Source organism: Triticum dicoccoides, chromosome 1B (assembly GCF_002162155.2).
Source record: "Triticum dicoccoides isolate Atlit2015 ecotype Zavitan chromosome 1B, WEW_v2.0, whole genome shotgun sequence".
Taxonomy (NCBI): Eukaryota; Viridiplantae; Streptophyta; class Magnoliopsida; order Poales; family Poaceae; genus Triticum; species Triticum dicoccoides.
Window position 1 is genome coordinate 591,604,555 of NC_041381.1, and position 8,414 is coordinate 591,612,968.

Below are 8,414 nucleotides of genomic sequence, written 5' to 3' on the forward strand. Positions count from 1 at the left end.
TGTATGAAATGCAAACGCCCTGTAATTGCTTTACTTTATCACTAAGCGGTAGCGATAGTCGTAGAAGCAATAGATGGCGTAACGACAACGATGCTACGATGGAGATCAAGGTGTCGCGCCGGTGACGATGGTGATCACGACGGTGCTTCGAAGATGGAGATCACAAGCACAAGATGATGATGGCCATATCATATCACTTATATTGATTGCATGTGATGCTTATCCTTTATGCATCTTATCTTGCTTTGATTGACGGTAGCATTTTAAGATGATCTCTCACTAATTATCAAGAAGTGTTCTCCCTGAGTATGCACCGTTGCGAAAGTTCTTCGTGCTGAGACACCACGTGATGATCGGGTGTGATAGGCTCTACGTTCAAATACAACGGGTGCAAAACAGTTGCACACGCGGAATACTCAGGTTATACTTGACGAGCCTAGCATATACAGATATGGCCTCGGAACACGGGGACCAAAAGGTCGAGCGTGAATCATATAGTAGATATGATCAACATAGAGATGTTCACCATTGAAACTACTCCATCTCACGTGATGATCGGACATGGTTTAGTTGATTTGGATCACGTAATCACTTAGATGACTAGAGAGATGTCTGTCTAAGTGGGAGTTCTTTAATAATATGATTAATTGAACTTAAATTTATCATGAACTTAGTACCTGATAGTATTTTGCTTGTCTATGTTTGTTTGTAGATAGATGGCTCGTGTTGTTGTTCCGTCGAATTTTAATGCGTTCCTTGAGAAAAAAAATTGAAAGATGATGGTAGCAATTACACGGACTGGGTCCGTAACCTAAGGATTATCCTCATTGCTGCACAGAAGAGTTACGTCCTGGAAGCACCGCTGGGTGCCAGGCCTGCTGCTGATGCAACTGACGACGTTAAGAACGTCTGGCAGAGCAAAGCTGATGACTACTCTATAGTTCAGTGTGCCATGCTTTACGGCTTAGAACCGGGTCTTCAACGACGTTTTAAACGTCATGGGGCATATGAGATGTTCCAGGAGTTGAAGTTAATATTTCAAGCAAATGCCCGGATTGAGAGATATGAAGTCTCCAATAAGTTCTACAGCTGCAAGATGGAGGAGAACAGTTCTGTCAGTGAGCATATACTCAAAATGTCTGGGTATAATAATCACTTGATTCAACTGGGAGTTAATCTTTCGGATGATAGCGTCATTGACAGAATTCTCCAATCACTGCCACCAAGCTACAAGAGCTTTGTGATGAACTATAATATGCAAGGGATGAACAAGACTATTCCCGAGCTCTTCGCGATGCTGAAAGCCGCGGAGGTAGAAATCAAAAAGGAGCATCAAGTGTTGATGTTCAACAAGACCACTGGTTTCAAGAAAAGGGGCAAAGGGAAGAAGAAGGGGAACTTCAAAAAGAACGGCAAACAAGTTGCTTCTCAAGTGAAGAAACCCAAGTCTGGATCTAAGCCTGAAACTGAGTGCTTCTACTGCAAGCAGACTGGACACTGGAAGCGGAACTGCCCCAAGTATTTGGCGGATAAGAAGGATGGCAAAGTGAACAAAGGTATATGTGATATACATGTTATTGATGTGTACCTTACTAATGCTTGCAGTAGCACCTGGGTATTTGATACTGGTTCTGTTGCTAACATTTGCAACTCGAAACAGGGACTACGGATTAAGCGAAGATTAGCTAAGGACGAGGTGACGATGCGCGTGGGAAATGGTTCCAAAGTCGATGTGATCGCGGTCGGCACGCTACCTCTACATCTACCATCGGGATTAGTTTTAGACCTGAATAATTGTTATTTGGTGCCTGCGTTGAGCATGAACATTATATCTGGATCTTGTTTGATGCGAGACGGTTATTCATTTAAATCAGAGAATAATGGTTGTTCTATTTATATGAGTAATATCTTTTATGGTCATGCACCCTTGAAGAATGGTCTATTTTTATTAAATCTCGATAGTAGTGATACACATATTCATAATGTTGAAGCCAAAAGATGCAGAGTTGATAATGATAGTGCAACATATTTGTGGCACTGCCGTTTAGGTCATATCGGTGTAAAACGCATGAAGAAACTCCATACTGATGGACTTCTGGAATCACTTGATTATGAATCACTTGGTACTTGCGAACCGTGCCTCATGGGCAAGATGACCAAAACATCGTTCTCCGGGTCTATGGAGAGAGCAACAGATTTGTTGGAAATCATACATACAGATGTATGTGGTCCGATGAATGTTGAGGCTCGTGGCGGATATCGTTATTTCCTCACCTTCACAGATGATTTGAGCAGATATGGGTATATCTACTTGATGAAGCACAAGTCTGAAACATTTGAAAAGTTCAAAGAATTTCAGAGTGAAGTAGAAAATCATCGTAACAAGAAAATAAACTTTCTACGATCTGATCGTGGAGGAGAATATTTGAGTTACGAGTTTGGTTTACATTTGAAACAATGTGGAATAGTTTCGCAACTCACGCCACCTGGAACACCACAGCGAAATGGTGTGTCCGAACGTCGTAATCGTACTTTACTTGATATGGTGCGATCTATGATGTCTCTTACCGATTTACCGCTATCGTTTTGGGGTTATGCTTTAGAGACGGCCGCATTCACGTTAAATAGGGCACCATCAAAATCCGTTGAGACGACGCCTTATGAACTGTGGTTTGGCAAGAAACCAAAGTTGTCATTTCTCAAAGTTTGGGGCTGCGATGCTTATGTGAAGAAACTTCAACCAGATAAGCTCGAACCCAAATCAGAGAAATGTGTCTTCATAGGATACCCAAAGGAGACAATTGGGTACACCTTCTATCACAGATCTGAAGGCAAGATTTTCGTTGCTAAAATCGGATCCTTTCTAGAGAAGGAGTTTCTCTCGAAAGAAGTGAGTGGGAGGAAAATAGAACTTGATGAGATAACTGTATCTACTCCCTTATTGGAAAGTAGTTCATCACAAGAACCGGTTCCTGTGACAACTACACCAATTAGTGAGGAAGCTAATGATATTGATCATGAAACTTCAGATCAAGTTTCTACTGAACCTCGTAGGTCTACCAGAGTAAGATCCGCACCAGAGTGGTACGGAAATCCTATTCTGGAAGTCATGTTACTAGACCATGATGAACCTACGAACTATGGGGAAGCGATGATGAGCCCAGATTCCGCAAAATGGCTAGATGCCATGAAATCTGAGATAAGATCCATGTATGAAAACAAAGTATGGACTTTGGTTGACTTGCCTGATGATCGGCAAGCCATTGAGAATAAATGGATCTTTAAGAAGAAGACTGACGCTGATGGTAATGTTACTGTCTACAAAGCTCGACTTGTTGCAAAAGGTTTTCGACAAGTTCAAGGGGTTGACTACGATGAGACTTTCTCACCTGTAGCGATGCTTAAGTCTGTCCGAATCATGTTGGCTATTGCTGCATTTCATGATTATGAAATTTGGCAAATGGATGTCAAGACTGCATTCTTGAATGGATTTCTAGAAGAAGAGTTGTATATGATGCAACCTGAAGGTTTTGTTGATCCAAAAGGTGTTAACAAAGTGTGCAAGCTCCAACGTTCCATTTATGGATAGGTGCAAGCATCTCGGAGTTGGAATAAACGTTTTGATAGTGTGATCAAAGCATATGGTTTTATATAGACTTTTGGAGAAGCCTGTATTTACAAGAAAGTGAGTGGGAGCTCTGTAGCATTTCTAGTTTTATATGTTGATGACATATTATTAATTGGAAATGATATAGAATTTCTGGATAGCATAAAGGGATACTTGAATAAAAGTTTTTCTATGAAAGACCTCGGTGAAGCTGCTTACATATTGGGCATCAAGATCTATAGAGATAGATCAAGACGCTTAATAGGACTTTCACAAAGTACATACCTTGACAAAATTTTGAAAAAGTTCAAAATGGATCAGGCAAAGAAAGGATTCTTGCCTGTGCTACAAGGTGTGAAGTTGAGTCAAACTCAATGCCCGACCACAGCAGAAGATAGAGAGAAAATGAAGAATGTTCCCTATGCTTCAGCCATAGGCTCTATCATGTATGCAATGTTGTGTACCAGACCTGACGTATGCTTAGCAATAAGCTTGGCAGGTAGGTACCAAAGTAATCCAGGAGTGGATCACTGGACAGCGGTCAAGAACATCCTGAAATACCTGAAAAGGACTAAGGATATGTTTCTCGTATATGGAGGTGACAAAGAGCTAGTCGTAAATGGTTACGTCGATGCAAGCTTTGACACTGATCCGGACGATTCTAAATCGCAGACCGGATACGTGTTTTTATTAAACGGTGGAGCTGTAAGTTGGTGCAGTTCTAAACAACGCGTCGTGGCAGGATCTACATGTGAAGCGGAGTACATAGCTGCTTCTGAAGCAGCAAATGAAGGAGTCTGGATGAAGGAGTTCATTTCTGATCTAGGTGTCATACCTAGTGCATCGGGACCAATGAAGATCTTCTGTGACAATACTGGTGCAATTGCCTTGGCAAAGGAATCCAGATTTCACAAGAGGACCAAGCACATCAAGAGACGCTTCAATTCCATTTGGGACCAAGTCCAAGTGGGAGACATAGAGATTTGCAAGATACATACGGATCTGAATGTTGCAGACCCGTTGACTAAGCCTCTCTCACGAGCAAAACATGATCAGCACCAAGACTCCATGGGTGTTAGAATCATTACTATGTAATCTAGATTATTAACTCTAGTGCAAGTGGGAGACTGAAGGAAATATGCCCTAGAGGCAATAATAAAGTTATTATTTATTTCCTCATATCATGATAAATGTTTATTATTCATGCTAGAATTGTATTAACCGGAAACATGATACATGTGTGAATACATAGACAAACATATAGTCACTAGTATGCCTCTACTTGACTAGCTCATTAATCAAAGATGGTTATGTTTCCTAACCATTGACATGTGTTGTCATTTGATTAATGGGATCACATCATTAGGAGAATGAGGTGATTGACATGACCCATCTCGTTAGCTTAGCACTTGATCGTTTAGTATTCTGCTATTGCTTCCTTCATGACTTATACATGTTCCTGTAACTATGAGAATTGTGTAACTCCCGTTTACCGGAGGAACACTTTGGGTACTACCAAACGTCACAATGTAACTGGGTGATTATAAAGGAGTACTACAGGTGTCTCCGAAGGTACATGTTGAGTTAGCATAATTCGAGATTAGGTTTTGTCACTCTGATTGTCGGAGAGGTATCTCTGGGCCCTCTCGGCAATACTCATCACCTAAGCCTTGCAAGCATGTAACTAATGAGTTAGTTATAAGATGAAGTATTACAGAACGAGTAAAGAGACTTGTCGATAACGAGATTGAACTAGGTATTGGATACCGATGATCGAATCTCGGACAAGTAACATACCGATGACAAAGGGAACAACGTATGTTGTTATGCGGCTTGCCGATAAAGATCTTCGTAGAATATGTGGGAACCAATATGGGCATCCAGGTCCCACTATTGGTTATTGACCAGAGATGTGTCTCAGTCATGTCTACATCGTTCTCGAACCGTAGGGTCCGCACGCTTAAGGTTTCGATGATAGTTATATTATGAGTTTATGTATTTTGATGTACCGAAGGTTGTTCGGAGTCCCGGATATGATTACGGACATGACGAGAAGTCTCGAAATGGTCGAGACATAAAGATTGATATATTGGACGGATATATTTGGACACCGGAAAGGTTCCGGAGAAGTTTGGAGCCCCGGGAGGTTACCGGAACCCCCCGGGAGGTATATGGGCCTTATTGGGCCCATGTAGGAGGAAGAGAGAAGGAGCAAGGGAAGGGGGCGCCCCCCCCAAGCCCAATCCGAATTTGGGAGGGGGGCCGCCCCCCCTTTCCTTTCTCCTTCCCCCTCTTCCTATTACTACTACTAGTACTACTTCCTAATACTAGTACTCTTTCCTTCCCCATCCAAATAAGATAAGGAAAAGAGAGGGAAACCTACTTGGAGTAGGTTTCCCCCTCCTCATGGTGCGCCCCCCCTAGGGCCGGCCACCTCCTCCCTCCCTCCTTTATATACGGGCGTAGGGGGGCACCCTAGAACACACAAGTTGATCATTGATCGTTCCTTAGCCGTGTGTGGTGCCCCCCTCCACGATATTACACCTCGGTCATATTGTAGCGGTGCTTAGGCGAAGCCCTACAACAGGAGAACATCAAGATCGTCACCATGCCGTCGTGCTGACGGAACTCCCCCTCGGCGCCTCTGCTGGATCGGAGATCGAGGGTGCGTCATCGAGTTGTACGCGTGTCAAGAACTCGGAGGTGCCGGAGTAACGGTACTTGGATCGGTTGAACCGGAGGACGTACGACTACTTCCTCTATGTTGCGTCAACGCTTCCGCTTCGGTCTACGAGGGTACGTAGACAACACTCTCCCCTCGTTGCTATATCATCACCATGATCTTGCGTGTGCGTAGGAAATTTTTTGAAATTACTACGTTCCCCAACAAATACAGTGCAGTCGGCTCAAAGTCCAAGATCCCCTTTGCGGCGTGAGAATTTTGGTTATCACCAGGACCAGTACCTGGAGAGAGGCCATGGGCAATTTGACCCTCGATGCAACTGTGATGACTGTTGTTGAGAGACTACACCCCCTCCGAGGGGTGGATCGTACGCGCCTCGGCGGTATGATGACAGGCGCCCATACAGCAATGAGCGGAGGTTCCGAGTCGACCCCTGAGAGCCTAGGTTTGATGCAAGGTCAGTACTTGTGCAGGGCCTGGTTGACAGAGGCAGAGCCAACAGGGATGGTTTGTATACAAATCAGCCGAGTGGGAGCAGAGCATTCGTCTCTGGTCCTGAGTGTTTCAGCAGAGCCATCTGTGCTGCTGAGATTCCTCCCAACTTTAGGTTGGCTGCAGGAGTCAGCAAGTTTACTGGCAAGTTGAAGCCGGACACCTGGTTAGAAGATTACCGAGTGGTAGTACAGATCGATGGAGGCAACGATGAGGTAGCCATGAAGCACCTTCCCCTGATGCTTGAGGGCTCGGCCAGGGCTTGGTTGATTCAGTTGGCTCCTGCTGGTATTTTCTGTTGGGAGGATCGGGACCGAGTGTTCATCAAGACATTCGAGGGCACTTGCAAGCGTCCCGCTGGGCTGCCTAAGCTGCAGAATTATGTGCAAAAACCGAATGAAACTTTGAGGGATTACATCCAGCGACGGACTACTCTTCACCATCTGGTGGAGAATGTTTAAGAGCATTAGGCCGTTGTGCCTTCAAGGAAGGTGTTCGTTACGGGGATCTCACATTGAAATTTGGTCGCTCTGGTCCCTTGACTTTGAATCGGATGATGGAAATCGCCACTCGGTATGCGAATGGCAAAGAAGAGGACCGACTCAGAAATGGTAAAGGGAAAATAGTCGACCCAGAGACTGGAGGCGGAAATCCCAGTCGGAGCAAAAGCGTCAAGCTGAAGCCTCAAGTCAGGCAGAGGCCGCAGTGGTGAATACCCAAGGAAAGTTCAAAGGAAAGCCCAAGGGGCAATGGACAGCTAAGAAGGTCAAAGATCAGTCGGGACAGGATGTCCTAAATTTGCCATGTCACATTCACACGAAGAAGGATGAGGAGGGTAACTTGAGTCTGCCCAAGCATACCACTCGACAGTGCAGACCCCGGATTCAGCAGTTCCGAGAGGGTCAGCCCAATGAAAAGGACTTTGATAAGGATGGGGATGAAGAAAAGGATGATGGTTACCCGAAGGTCAATGCTACCTTAGTGATTTTTGCTGATGTTGAGAGCAAGAGTCGACTGTAAGTCATAAATAGAGAGGTGAACATGGTTGCTCCGGTAACTACGACGTACCTCAAGTGGTCAAAGACTCATATCACCTTCGACCAGTCAGACCACCTAGCTCACATTGCTACCCTCAGGCGACAAGCTTTGGTGGTTGACCCAGTCATTGGGGGCACCCGACTGACTAAAGTTCTCATGGATGGTGGCAGTGGATTGAACATTTTGTATGCTGAGACTCTCCAAGGGATCGGCATTCCGATGTCCCAGCTCAGTGAAAGCAACATGCAATTCCACGGAGTCATCCCAGGGAAGAAAGCAAAGTTACTCGGACAGATTGCTCTAGATGTGGTTTTTGGAGATTCCAAGACTTTTCGCAAAGAAAAGTTGACATTTGAGGTGGTAGATTTCCACAGTGCCTATCATGCCATTCTGGGCAGGTCTGCATATGCTCGTTTTCATGGCCTGACCATGTTACATGTATCTCAAGATGAAGATTCCAGGACCCAAGGGTGTGATCACAGTCACTGGAAACAGACAGAGAGCAGAAGAGTGCCTCTAGAAGGGGTCCAAGATTGCTAATGAGCAAATGGCAGTGGTTGAACTGGAAGAATATCAGAAGAACGTTGATCCAAG